This window comes from Saccostrea echinata, unplaced genomic scaffold, assembly GCF_033153115.1.
Source record: "Saccostrea echinata isolate AGI-Se365-2 ecotype Australia unplaced genomic scaffold, CSIRO_AGI_Sech_v1 ptg000063l, whole genome shotgun sequence".
In the NCBI taxonomy this organism is placed as follows: Eukaryota; Metazoa; Mollusca; class Bivalvia; order Ostreida; family Ostreidae; genus Saccostrea; species Saccostrea echinata.
In genome coordinates, this window is record NW_026889812.1 from 543,577 (window position 1) to 557,579 (window position 14,003).

Genomic DNA, 14,003 nt, shown 5'->3' on the forward strand with positions numbered 1-14,003 from the left:
AAACTTACATAAAATTATGGCATGACAATTTGTGCAGCTAAATGGATGGTAAACTACGTACTTATGTCAAAATTAAAGATCAATTTGGTTTCGAAAATTATCTTAATATCATTTAGAATTTTGAGTTGAGGAGATGTCTGAGTAGATTTGGAATATATTCACATCATTTACAAATTGAAGTTGGAAGGTCCAAGGGTATCCCAGCACACATGCGATTATGTTCAAATGAAATTTATGGAGATAACGAACAGTATTCAAGCTCAAAAGTCCATTAAACATTACAAAATAGGTGCAGAGCAAACACAGACCTCCAAAACATCAGAGGTGGGATCAGGTGCCATGGAGGAGTGAGCATCCCCTGCCGACCGGTCACACCCGCCGTGTGCTCCTTGTCATGATCGGGAAATAACGGAAAAATCAGTCGATAATTCAGTGTGTAAATAATGGCCTAACAATTAGTATGAAAAACGTCAGTCAGCATTTGACTCAATGATAAATTGTATTTGCTGACAAGGTCATTGTATCGACCATAGAACTTACGAAATGATGACTTTAAACGACACTGCTGATATTCTTGTTTCATCAACTTGTTTGTCAATAATTTACCTCGTTTTAGAAATTGTACATACGTAGAGCATGCTCTTGCGTATCGAATCAACTGAGAGATATAAACCCCGTATGCAGGTGATGAAGGTATATTGCTGCATAAGTAAGGGAAGTTGACGATTGAAAAGTTGAAGTCATTACGTTTATCATAAAGCTTGATTGTTAGATTACCATTAACGTCTTTTTCAAGTAAAATATCCAAATGTCAGACTCTGTAGAATCTTTTATCCCAAGCTCACCGGGATATATCGTATCGACATAAGAATGGAAATAACCATTGTTAATTGACAATACGTCGTCGATATATTTAAATGTTGAGTTGAAGGCCACAGCAAGTGTTTTCTTCTTTTCACGTATAAGATTTTGGACAAATTCTGCTTCATATGAATACAAAAAAGGTCTGCCAATAATGGGGCGCTATTGGTACCCATGGGAATTCCAATAGATTGTTGGAAGACCTGGTCTCCAAAAACCACATAGATATTGTCAATCAGAAACTCCAGCATCTTTTTAATGTCAATTTCAGAGTAATTGTATGTACAATCAGAATGTTTTTAACAAAATAATTTTGCAAATGACCAATGACAAGGTAAGTAAATTTACGAGTTTCATTTTTATTGAAAAAGCAGCTGTCAATGATATCAAAAAGCCTGGATTTTAATTTATCGTGGGGAATGGTTGTGTATAAAGTTGAAAAGTCGTACGTTTTTAAGCTGTTGATTTTGGTAAAATCTTGTGAATTCAAATTTTCCAAAAGTTCCTTGGAATTTTTATGTATCCACATCTGATTTACACCACTTCTCGAATATATTGTTACACAGTACTCCTGAAGTTTCCCCTTCACTACTGTTAATATCTTAGTGAGGAGTAAAGAAAGAGGCTTGGTTGAACATTTACTGGAACGTACAAAATGTGATTTAGATGAGGTGGAGAATGAAATACATTTTCTTTTCAAATGCACTAAATTCAAAGATGAACGAGGAATTTTCTTAAAATATCTCTCAGAATTATGTACCAATTTCTCTAATCTTGATTTTAATGAGAAACTCTTATATGGCTATTTTCAAATGCAAATGAATCAATCTTAAGAATACTAAGTCAATTCATACATGTATCAAAACACTGTACATGACTTTTAAACAATACTACATTGTTACATTTTGTAAATAATAATTGTGCTCATTTTGCTTATCTACATCAGAAATGAGGAGGAATGCAACCTTTTATTTATGTTATTTATTTAACTAGAATTCATGCATTTCCTAGAGACTGTCCCTTGAATCCTTCTGTAGACTGCAACCATTAATACACCCTTATCTTTAATTTATATGCATTTATACACCTAGATTGTAAAATTTGTTTAATTTTTGCTTCTTTATTTATATGTTCTCAATTTTGTGTGACAAATGTATTATTGAATTGCTTATCTACATCAGTTATGAGGAAGAATGCTGTCCAGACAGTTACACTTCTGTGAAATGTAAAACCTAGAGCACTGTCCCTTGATATCTTTTGTAGTTTAGGGACTCAATTGTAATGCCAAATATAACTTCCTGGTGTAAGGGAGATACTGTAATTCAAATTACTCATCACCTCTGTTTTGCCTAGACAATATCTAGTATTTTTATATTTTGTATTGCTGTATATTTTCTTGTCCTCTTGAGTGTTACAAATTATGCTTGTATTTATGTTATGCCCCCAGTGGGACCATGATTGGCAAATAAATTCTATTCTATTCTATATACAGTATACTTTATCTCACTGATTATCTTAGATTTTCATTTTTTTAAGCAGAACGTAAACTTTAATGTACTAGAACTAAAATGTATTCTTTTATTTCCTCTAATTTTTACATTTTATTTTAAAAAATGTATTTTTTCACTTCAAACTACAAAATAATAATTTGCCATTGATTTTAATTTTAATGTTATTTCGCTTATAAAAATAACTGTTATTTTTATCAATTTCAAATAAAGTGCAATACAAGATAAAACATTTACATTTGTAATAGTAATAAAGGCATGAAACGTACATGTATGTACAAACATAGCATTTTGTAATGCAAAAAAATCCAAAATATATAGTCTACATCCTCTATATATTTGACATTTTCTTGCAATAACCAAGACTTTTCGTTTTGCTTCTGCTTTTTGAAACAATATGTAAAACTATAATAAAAAATCAATAGCAGATCGAATTATCTCAAATAAATCAATTCCGCAAATTGCACAATAAATTAAAAGAACCCTTAAATAAATTCATAAGTTAAAAAAGATCCTGTAACATCTCAAATGTTGTTAATTAGTTGTTTTTATTTTCAAGTTCAAAAATAAATAAATAAATAAGAATAAAAAAAATATTTAAAAAAATGAAAAAATAAACAAATGAATAAAAAATAATAAAAAAGACATGTCAACGTGATACTAAGACTATATACATGTACTTTTTGTAGTTAATACCTTTCACGTTTAAAAGAAAATAAATGGTTTTAAATGCTAACTTCGTTAATCTTAGGACACGTGATACAAACAAGAAAATGAATGCCTAAATTGGTAAATATTTTTGAACCTATTTTGATTGTTGATGACGTATATTTCCCAAATAACAGGAGGTATCTTGCTTCCACGGTAATCAACCGCACACATATCCTCGTTTCAATTTATTGAAATTCTTTCAGGTTTTCTAAAATTCTGTTCTCCTTGGTCTTTGTATTGAATTTCTAAGAGGCTTTTTCCTTCAATTATATAGACGTTGTGCACGGTGTTGGTACACATTGACGTTACGTCAAAATAACGTCATTTAAGTCTTAACGTTGTTTTATACGTTATAATTGCATATTTTAAATTTTAAAATGATTTTAAAAAAAATATCAAAATAAATCTGTCCGAGAAAAATGGAATTATGAAATCAAAACATTTGAATGACGTTATTTTTATGACAACCGGTGTTGTAGAGTAAGATTTCCCCCACAGTCAGCTTTCTCCCCAGAATCTGTACCCTAGTAGGACTCTACCCCCCCCCCCCCCCGGGGGGGGGATCTCACACGAGCCAAAGAACTAAGTACGTTACGTATTATTCGAAGGCCCACAATTTTTCGTATTTTGATATACACGTTTGCAAAAATATATTAACTACTACGTACGTGTAGAAGAAGATTGGTAGTTTTGATATATGCATAACAAAATTTCATAAGTTCGTTGATTAGAGGTATTCACAGGATTTAAACATCCGTTCTTTCCGGAAATTGCTATTTTTTCCATTATTTTTGCAACAAATTCCCAAAATTGAAGTAGTGCACACCCCATGAGCAAAATAAAACATATATATTTGAAAATAATTTGACGAAAGAGAAGCAAAAATAATGGTAAGAATTTGCTCGAGGAATGTGCAGTATGTTAATTTTGACATTTCATGACTATTTCCGGTGGCGGATACCGAGTTAGTCGAGAGGCGAATTCTTATCTAGGAGTAATAATGAAGGTGTATTTCGTGTAATAATGTTACAAAATAAATTTATCATTGATTGACCATATTTATATTGCTCATACAAATATATAGCATAAAAAACTAAAAATTGACAAATTGCGATATTATTTTATACAGATAAGCATTACACTTGATAAATGTTGCCAGCAAGAAGGGAAGAGATCAATTTAATATACTAATTAAAAGCAATAAAATAAATCACAGTATTTCACTGATGAAAATGTAATAAAAATGTAAAGCTGACGAATGAAATCACTAAAAGTCTTTATTTTATTTTGCTACTGAAACGGCCTAGTTGACGTCTGCATACATGTATGTAAATAAATTACGCAATAAACTCAAAGATGACGTCACAATAGGTCACCTTGCAACAATTTTTTTTCGGAAGGGGGCGGGGGGATAAATTCCCAATCTTTTGGATGCCGTTAGTCAGGACTGATCAAATTAATTAATATTATGAAGTCTTGTATTTTCAGTCATTTATACAAGTGCACGGTTGATGTTTCAATATATTTTTATAATTCCACGCACAATATAAGCGTGTTGCATCTACATAAGTTTATATTGTAGACATTGCCGTTAATATTATGCATATAAAAACAAAGGCTCGTATTTCACCTAGTAATTTTTTTTTACCCGCATATTCTGCTTAAGATCATACCACATATACCAGAGTTGTAATTTCTTATCTGTCGAGGATCCAGTGAAGTTAAAAGAAGACTGGAATGAGAAAGCGACAGAAAGGTCCAAAAAAGAATTTCGGACAAAAAAAAAAAATAAAAATAAAAAGCTCATCGGATGAGGGGTTCACTTTTCAGCAAGGTTACCTGTCACTAAATTCTTTCACCCCATTACGGCGGTGTATGTGTATCACAAAATTTAATATAAGTACTGTGGAACAAAATTATCTGTCAGTGTGGACAAGTCTGAAAACAAGTTATTTATCAGGCACGAAGAATCAGGGGAGCAGGGCCCCATTCCATGCATTTTTTTCCAAACTTTGAAAATGTTAATTGAAATGCTCCCCCCCCCCCATCTGCTGTAGCATTGGTAGAGTTTAGGAATTTAGTAGATTGGGAGGAAAATCGGTTGTGGAAAAAATTGAACACTTTCACTTCAAGGTACCGAGCGCTTGACGAAGGAACAGTTGCTACCAATTTTTTATCGACTCAGGTCGGTCGCGGTCGTGATTCGATCACACGACCTTCCGATCACGGTGCGAGCGCTCTACCTGAAATGGATTGAAAAGCATGCATAAATGCCTATATATGATCTTTCTCTCCATAGGTTTGGTATCGAAGACTTACAATACTTACTTAAAGATAGGCTCTCATATTGTGCGAAACTTCAAGCAACAATGTCGAAACTTCAATTATTTATTTATTTATTTCTGAAAAGCTATACTAAATTGGTGAAAAAAGCCTTAATTGGTTGAAGAAAATGCGATAGAAAGTTGCCTATGCCAACTATCCAGGAGAAGTGCTGCATCTCTACCAGCTTGAAAGAGGGGAGATGCTTAATCCGTGCATTTGAGAAGGACCAACCAGTGACATAATAATTAATCGAATGACAGTACTTTTTTCATTTTTTTTTGGGGGGGGGGTGCTTTTTCAGATGACAAGACAGAAACGTTTTAAACACATTTTGTTTAGATAAATTCCTGAATGACGAGTAGTATAGAGGGGGACATTATAGCCCACTTTGAGGATCGGAACGACTGAGGATCGATTGAGGATCGTGACGTAGCAAACAGGAAGGTAATTAGCGCCGAGAAGGGGGTAGTCGTAATCAATGATTAGGATTAATACTACGACATGTAACCTAGATTAAATCATTTGAAGAAGTCATTCCAGAAAACAAATGGTTTAGTCTGTGTTTTTATTAAAAGAGTAACACTGTGGTTAATTGGTGATCAAAAAAAATTGATTTTGATAAAGATGAAAAAGTGTGTAAGATTTTCAAATGAAGTGACAATAATTAACATTCCTTACGAGGACCGTAAAGGAGAGTGGATGATGTTAGCTGTAGACAGATGTCGGTTTAAGACACGAATCGAGAGAGTATCCCCAATGATTAATTTAGTGCTCAAGAAACATTTAAAACTTATATCGAGTAACATAAATGGAAATCCATGTATTCAGACCGGAAAACGATTACACCCGTAAACAAAAATATTAACACGCAATGTTTGCATTTCGGATGATGAAGGACAACCCATCAATTCCGGTCTAGCAAGATGAATACATTATGAATCGGATATGACGACCATCCTGTTCCGTTTCCGGAACGTGCTTTAGTATTCCAACATTTGACCAGCAGTATTCACGGTGACAACGGTGAACGTCGAGTTGACGTACGAGAATGGAAATCAACGAAAAATCGTTAGTTCCCTTCCAAGAAAGGCATCAGTTTAAACTTGCAGCTATTTAAAAGCCTAACGCTTGCAACTGATATGGTCCAGGCAGCCTTGAATAAGAAAGAAGACCTCCACTATCACGTCCGTGCTAATATTTTCTTAACGGTTAAAGGAGACTGTCCCTGTGTTAACATAAGGAAATACTGGAAACCAAAGAATGAAGAAAACCTCATACCTACCAAGAAGGGGATTTGCCTCCGTTCTCTCGAATATTTGAATCTAAAATCACATATGAGTGGCATTGACAAAGCGGTTCCCGATCTTGAAAACACTGTACCTCATTCCCTAAAAGACGATCATCAAAATCAGCTAGGGATGCTTCAATGTGCGATGTGAAATCCCTTAGAATACCAGAACTGGTGAAACGACTACAGACGAAATGTGTCGAATATTCTTTTTATGTGAAAACTGTACAAATTGTGTGTGACAATCATACCTTTTTATGTTTTGTAAACCTTAATTTTTACTTTGTGTGTAAATTTGTATTAAGTATATATAATCTAATAAATATATGTATCAAACACAAGTCCATGATTTTTTGTCACATCATCACAACTCACTACCGGAATGCGAATATATTACAAGCCGATTGTTGACAAAGCGCTGTGTATCAAGCAAATGGTGAAATTTGATCTGAAAGTCTCTTAAAAACGTCAATAGATTTGTAATATGATGTCTTCTACAAAATACCATCTAGATATAAACGTCTGGACATTAATATATGTACATGATAAATAAATGAATGCAAAAACTCTTAAAGGTGCTTGGACACAGATTTGAAGTTAATATTTACTCAAATTTTCTGTATAATTCCATGACTTATATGTTGCTATAACATTTCATACGAAAATTTGATAAAAATCTTATTTTGTCTGGAAGTTATTGAAACTTCGAATTCTGGACGCGTTTGATAGACACATCCTTGCACTTTTACAAATTTTAACTTTATCCTTATTACTTTAGAAAAGTAGCAATTTTGTTGTTTATTAATGAAAAATATTAAAACTATAATGCAGAAATTTTAGAATAGAAATGTAGAAAGCAAAATCCTATCACCAGTATTGCCAGTCCGTGCTCAGTGGTGTGTGCAGAGTTTAACAATTGAACACACCCGGTGAAACATTAACAACAACAGAGCTCGTGCCCTGTTTACAAAAACAGTTTACGTTTCACGGGTGTATTCAATTTGTTAAACTCTGTACACAACTATGCAACACTGAGCATGGGCTGACAATACTTAAATAAGTGGGTTTTACTTTCGCACATTTTTACTCTGAATTTTCTGGATTATAGATGTAATATTATTCATTAACACACAACAAAATTGCTACTTTTCTTAAGTATTGAGGATAAAGTTAAAAATTGTGAAAGTGCAAGGATGTGTAAATCAAACGCCTCCCGAAATTCGTAGTTTCAATAATTTCCAGATTAAACAAGTTTTTAATTATATTTTCATGTGAAATGCTATAGCAACATATAAGTTGTGATATTATACAGAAAATTTGAGAAAACATAAACTTCAAATCTGTGTCTATGCACCTTTAAGTATAAATCAATAAATGGTTTGTGCAACAAGGATTTTCATATATGTAAATTGCGGAGTAGAACTTCATTAAAACACTCTCTCTTTCCTCCTTTTCTTGCTATGTTGTGTATACTCAAAGTCGATGTCGATCACGAACCAATACGAGACATCGGAGGAGGGGAGGGGGAGCAGGGTGGTGTTTCTTTTGTTTTGAATTCTTAGCAAAATACTGGTGTCGATAGCCGAATTTTGTAATCTACAATAATTTATCATAAATAATTTGTGTTACTTTACACTATAAAATCATTCAAATGAAAGATACATCAGAGATGAGTGTTTTGTAATACTTAACATTGCTATCACCCCCTACGGACTATTGTTGGTGTGACTGATCCAAGAGACCAAAACTGTTTTACTATGAGAGCGGGAAGGGAGTTAGTGAAGATATACTATCAACACAACATAACGAACCATTCGCCAGTTTCAAAAAAGCTAAAGCTACATTCTTTCAAATATAAAAATGTAAAAATAGAGAATGGAGATCAGAAATATGTGTTAGTCCTATGGTGAAAAATAAAGAAAAGAGGTAAACATAAGGGATGGGATTGCGCCAACAACAAAGCGCCAACAGCAAAATCAAAAGGAAGAAGCTTGAAGTAAGAGTTCTTTAAAACTCTCATTGATGGGATCGTCACGGCAAGATGTAATAAAACAAGCTAGATTTTCACATCGGAGTCAATATTTTCTGCGTCATTAAAAAAGACAACCCTTGCCTAATTATTAGACAAACCTGGAGACGACGCCAAGAAGGAGACATCGTGTGGGAAAAAAGGAGTTTTTTTTGTCTGACCCACAGACTACGAAAGACTGAAATCTCTCTTTAGCGAAAGACAACAAGCTTCCGAATCAGACCTACCTTGGTTCCTTGCTATCTAATAAATGGTTATTTGAATGAATTAGGCATGCTGTTTTGCCCCTATCGAATCAATAAGAGTACCAGAACTGGTCATGAAACACTGAATCAAAATGTGTGTAATATCCAAACATCTTTAAATAATTATATTTTCATGTTCGTGAAACTCATGGAAATGTTATCATGTATATACATATGTAATTAACAATTAAACAAAATGATTATTTATGTTTATTGTTGTGTAGCTTAACTGTGATTCATTTAAGATATATAAGGTACTCACTGGGTAGTGTCTATCGCTCTATTTGAAAGATGAAACGTTGTTTGCCAAAGAGAAATGAATTGTGTTATCAATTTCGCACAAAATCGTAGGGGCGATATGATCCACGTACATTTCCAAGTGTGATGTTTCACATAAAAATAGTAGGATGAAATTGTTTGAACTTTTTCAAATAGGAAGAATAATTGCAATGGGATTACGCGACGATTTTAAATCGGTTTTTAAGACTCATCTTTATATAAACATGCTAAAGAGGAGGGGAGGATGGAGTGTTTGTGTGTGTATGGGGGTATATAACTTTTAAAACCTCCGTTACTTTCAATTAAATTTATCTGCAGAATAAAATATATCTTATTTATATTCTACATTTATATGAGAAATACAAGTCTTGGTACGACCAAATGAAGTTAGTATTGAAACCCCAAGACGTGGTCCCAAGAAGGTTCGCAGTCAAGGGAAGAATTGTATTGTCACTCCACGTATGATATGCACAAGAATCTGTCTCTACAATGTTAGAGGCGCTATCAAATAAAGACGTAGTCTTTTGAACTCTCTTCTTCACAGGATGACAAAGATGGAAAAACATCCAAATATATTTTTCTTTGTATGACGTCACATTTGTCGATCACGGAAATGATCTATTCGGGATCTGCCCATTTGTTCACGCCACGGACTTTCATTCCTATAGTTGAAACGAGTAAGGGCTCCGACACCTTGAAAATATGGATGGAGACAGGAAAGAGTTAGTAAGACAATCGTATAAAGATTCGAGGTCTAAAAACTGGTGTTTTATATACGAATTGAGAGATCGGGTCCTAGAAGAAACATTTAGGAGAGATGTGCATGATCTGTGCGAATATGATAAGGCGATCATTCAGTATATCATTTGGAGATATTACCTTCAATCTTCAGGGGATATAATAGCGAAGGGATATATGAGATTAAGAAAAAAAAAGGAATAGGGGCACAGTTTGGAAATTTTTTGCACCATTGTGGATGTTTGAGGTAGAAATATACCAGGAGCGTTATTGCCATGAAACAGTATCTCAGACCAGGAGAAAGAGACGAGGACTGTTGTCATGTAGAACTTGGAAACTTCTACGAACACTGTTCACGTATATGGATCCCTAAATGGGTCAGGAAGAAAAGGTCTATTCAAATTGATCATTGTTTTATTTGTTTGAAAGACAATACAAAAAGTTCCTGGATTTGTCGACGCTGTCATCAATATCCCTGCTGTCTACAATGTAAGAAAATCATGCAAATCATGAGAATTCAATCCTGCCTCGTTTGCCGCTATTGTGGTGAATAAACACATACTAACCCTCTTTACCACTAATCCGGATAATCCTTCTTTTGTCTCTCTGTTGCTTTCGGACAGCAAAAGAATATGTTGTTTGATCGCCCCACACAGATACTATACTACTTTTGATGTACCATTGCCGAAAAGGTTACCGTAATAATACCTGTATATGGCAATTTCCACAGGTTGTACTTTACATAAAAACTAAGAACTGTCAAACTATGGAGCTCAATTCGTTGTACACATAAGCTTCTTGCCGATTTAATCCACGCCAAGCAAACATTTTGGGTGGTGACTACTGACAGATGCGGCGGAGAGGATGGCATTGTTTTTTTGTTTTTTTTTTTCTTTTCCTTCTGCGGATCCTATAGAGTTTTCGATTCATTTGAAAATACCCATCACGAGAGATTTCAACAAATCTGATTAACAATGGATCTTAACATTTATGTAGCACAGTTCTCCAATCTAGTCGGAAACTTCAATATGAAAAATGTGGAGATAAAACGAACAGTGTTTGAACATTTTTTGAACAGTTTGATGGATATTCAAAGTGAAAGTGGATGAAGAAACGTTGTCTGCTTTCTTATTTTATTCAAGATATTTATAAAATATAAAATGAAAACAAAAAATAAGAAAATAAACACTGGAAAGAAATATACTAGATATAGAGATGTGGTAAATAAACAATAAAAAAAAAATCCACGCATTTTGCGTGTGTAAATCTGATGTATTCGTTTAACAACATCAAAAAATCAATGAATAAATAAAAAAATTAAATCCAAACTTATTCATTTTGTATTGCCATTTCTTTTTTACAGCCTCTCAGTTCTACAATGTTTACGGCGAATGTCTCCATGTTGTCTTCTTCTTTAGAAGTTGCTTTCGGGTCTTCATTCAGATATGTTTGAGTTTTCATTTCACTCATCACTTTCTCTAAATGACACCATTTTGCGAGTCTTCTCCTTGTGACTTTTTCATAAACTTGTCCTGAACATGACAGGTCAACCAACAACGATTACCGTGCCAGTTACATCCGTAAAACTGGACATACGTCGTTTTTAGCGACGTCATAGCCCTCAACCGGAAAGCGTCCGATTTTCTTTTTTCTTTTCCAAATATTAGCTGCTTGTGATGAATCGTGTGCCGACCATTGTGGTTCAGCCACTCCAACAAACAATAAGCAAGAGAGTAACGATCGCGTTCTCGTGGTTTAAATTTACTTTCTACTAGACGAGGCACGAAAGAACCCACAAGCATATTCTCTCAAAGCACTGATACATGTACATAGATTGGCATCTAAATCAATTATTGTACTACAATTTCTTTTTTAGAGGTTGGGATTTCACGGAAATGTTTAAACATGATTCTAAATCCCTTGAATTAGGTTTTGCTTTTATCGTATCCATATACGTCGTTGGCCTGATCAAAAGATGCAAAACTAGCCCCTCCTTTCTACTGTCAAAAACTAGCCCCCTCTTTTCTACTGCCAATCTGCATGCAAGACCGACTCCGAAATGCTGCATGTAAAGAATCAAAAGAACGTCCTGTGCGGAAGATTCGACTTTAAAGGTTATTGTACCAAACCAGAAAATCAGGACAGAATGTCATTTTTTTTCCCCTCCCAGACTCTGTAACAAAGGGTGTATTTTTCGTAATATTTGGACATTTTAAAGAAGGAAAAATAACTTCATGTAGAGGACGGTTGGAGCAACTAAATTTTTCATTAGACACTTAACATTTGATAAAGGAAAAAGCTGTTACATTCCTGCCCGTCGAAAGGACACGAAAACCCCGAAAAATTAGAGATGGAACTCAGATACTGAGTAGTATTTTAAAAATGTAAAGATGGAACTCAGATACTGAGTAGTATTTTAAAAATGTAAACACAGGAACACATACGCAAGCATAAACATTATTTTATTTTCGGTTAATAAGCCATATTTCAAACCTAGCTCGAGATCCTTGACGAGATAGCTTTTGAAGAAATTAATGTCATATGCGGCCTAACTGAAAGGAATGCAAAATGATTTGTTTCAGTATTCTTTCATTTTAAAAACTTTAATTTTCTGAGTATTTTCTCCCTTCACCAATCATTTTTTGTAATCACCGTCGTCATGTTCGAGGCATTCAGCCCTGACTTTGTCCACATTGTCGACGAAAACAGGGTTTCAAGGGCCTCGAACACGTAGATAATTTCTGCTTTTGCACTATTAGCTATCATTGTCATGTATTAGAGTATGATCCTGACCAAAGTGTTGTTAACTGGTTTTATGATATAACTTGGATCGGTGTATCCATCTATGTAAGAACAGACGTCAACAGAGATGGGAATATGAGTATCTGTATATTGCTAAAAACCAGAGCTTTATTGTTTATAGATCCTTACATACTCTCAAAGTCAAACACTAAAAACCACTCGTATATCTTTCGTTCTCGGGAACGTTTACACCGAACTGATTTAATCGATCAAATACAGACCTTGGGGAATACTGATACCTACCTTCATACTTTTCCTTTTTTTTTTTTTTTTTTTTTTTTTTTTTTTATACTTTTGGTCCGAACACGCTGATGTTGTTTTATATCTAAAAAAAAAAATGAAATGATGACAAATATGTTTTGCACTGGAATTTTTTGGTATTAGAATTAAAATTCGAGATGTAAGACAGATGATTTCGAATAGATTTAATTTAAACCTGCTTGAAAATTTACCTTGCGATTTGTAGACAGACTGTGCCGATTGTTCAGAGAAAAGACATATATGTTAAAATTGAAGCATTTTTCATATCAAACAAATTTCTTCTGAGGTAATGCATCGTAAAGTTTTAGTCGTTTTGGTGAGCTTTTTTTTTTTTTTTGGAAATAAGGCACAATGTTGAATCAAATTATTTACACGAGATTCAGAGTCATTGTGATACAAGCTTTGAGGAAGCACTGTGCATCGTAATGCACAAGATTAAATATCTGTATATCATTGACCTTTCTGGTCCCTTGTCAAATTAACAATGGATTTTGTTCGACTGATGTTGTGAAGTTAAATTACGTCCGTATTTTCAAATACAAGATTAAGATGTTTTATAAATATTCGTGCATTGGTTACTAAATATGGCTTCCATTTTATGTAATTAGAATTATTAAGTCGCCGCATGTGCTACTGCAGGCAATTTAAATGTTCGCGCCGCGACACTTAAAAAGTCCTTGAGAAATCCTTGATTATGACGGGGTTTGAAATTCCTATATTCTTTTGTTTCACTTTGTAACAATACGTGTTCAAATTCTGAATTTAATCTGAACGGTCTACTTTGACAATAATTCATGTTCTTTGCTGATGGCATGCTTTTCCCAACAGAAAACAATATCTATGGAGAAATTTTACACACTACAAACACTTCCCTCTTGGTGACGTCTTAAAATGAACGGGACAATAAGTTTGGTTATATATATATATATATATATATATATATATATATATATATA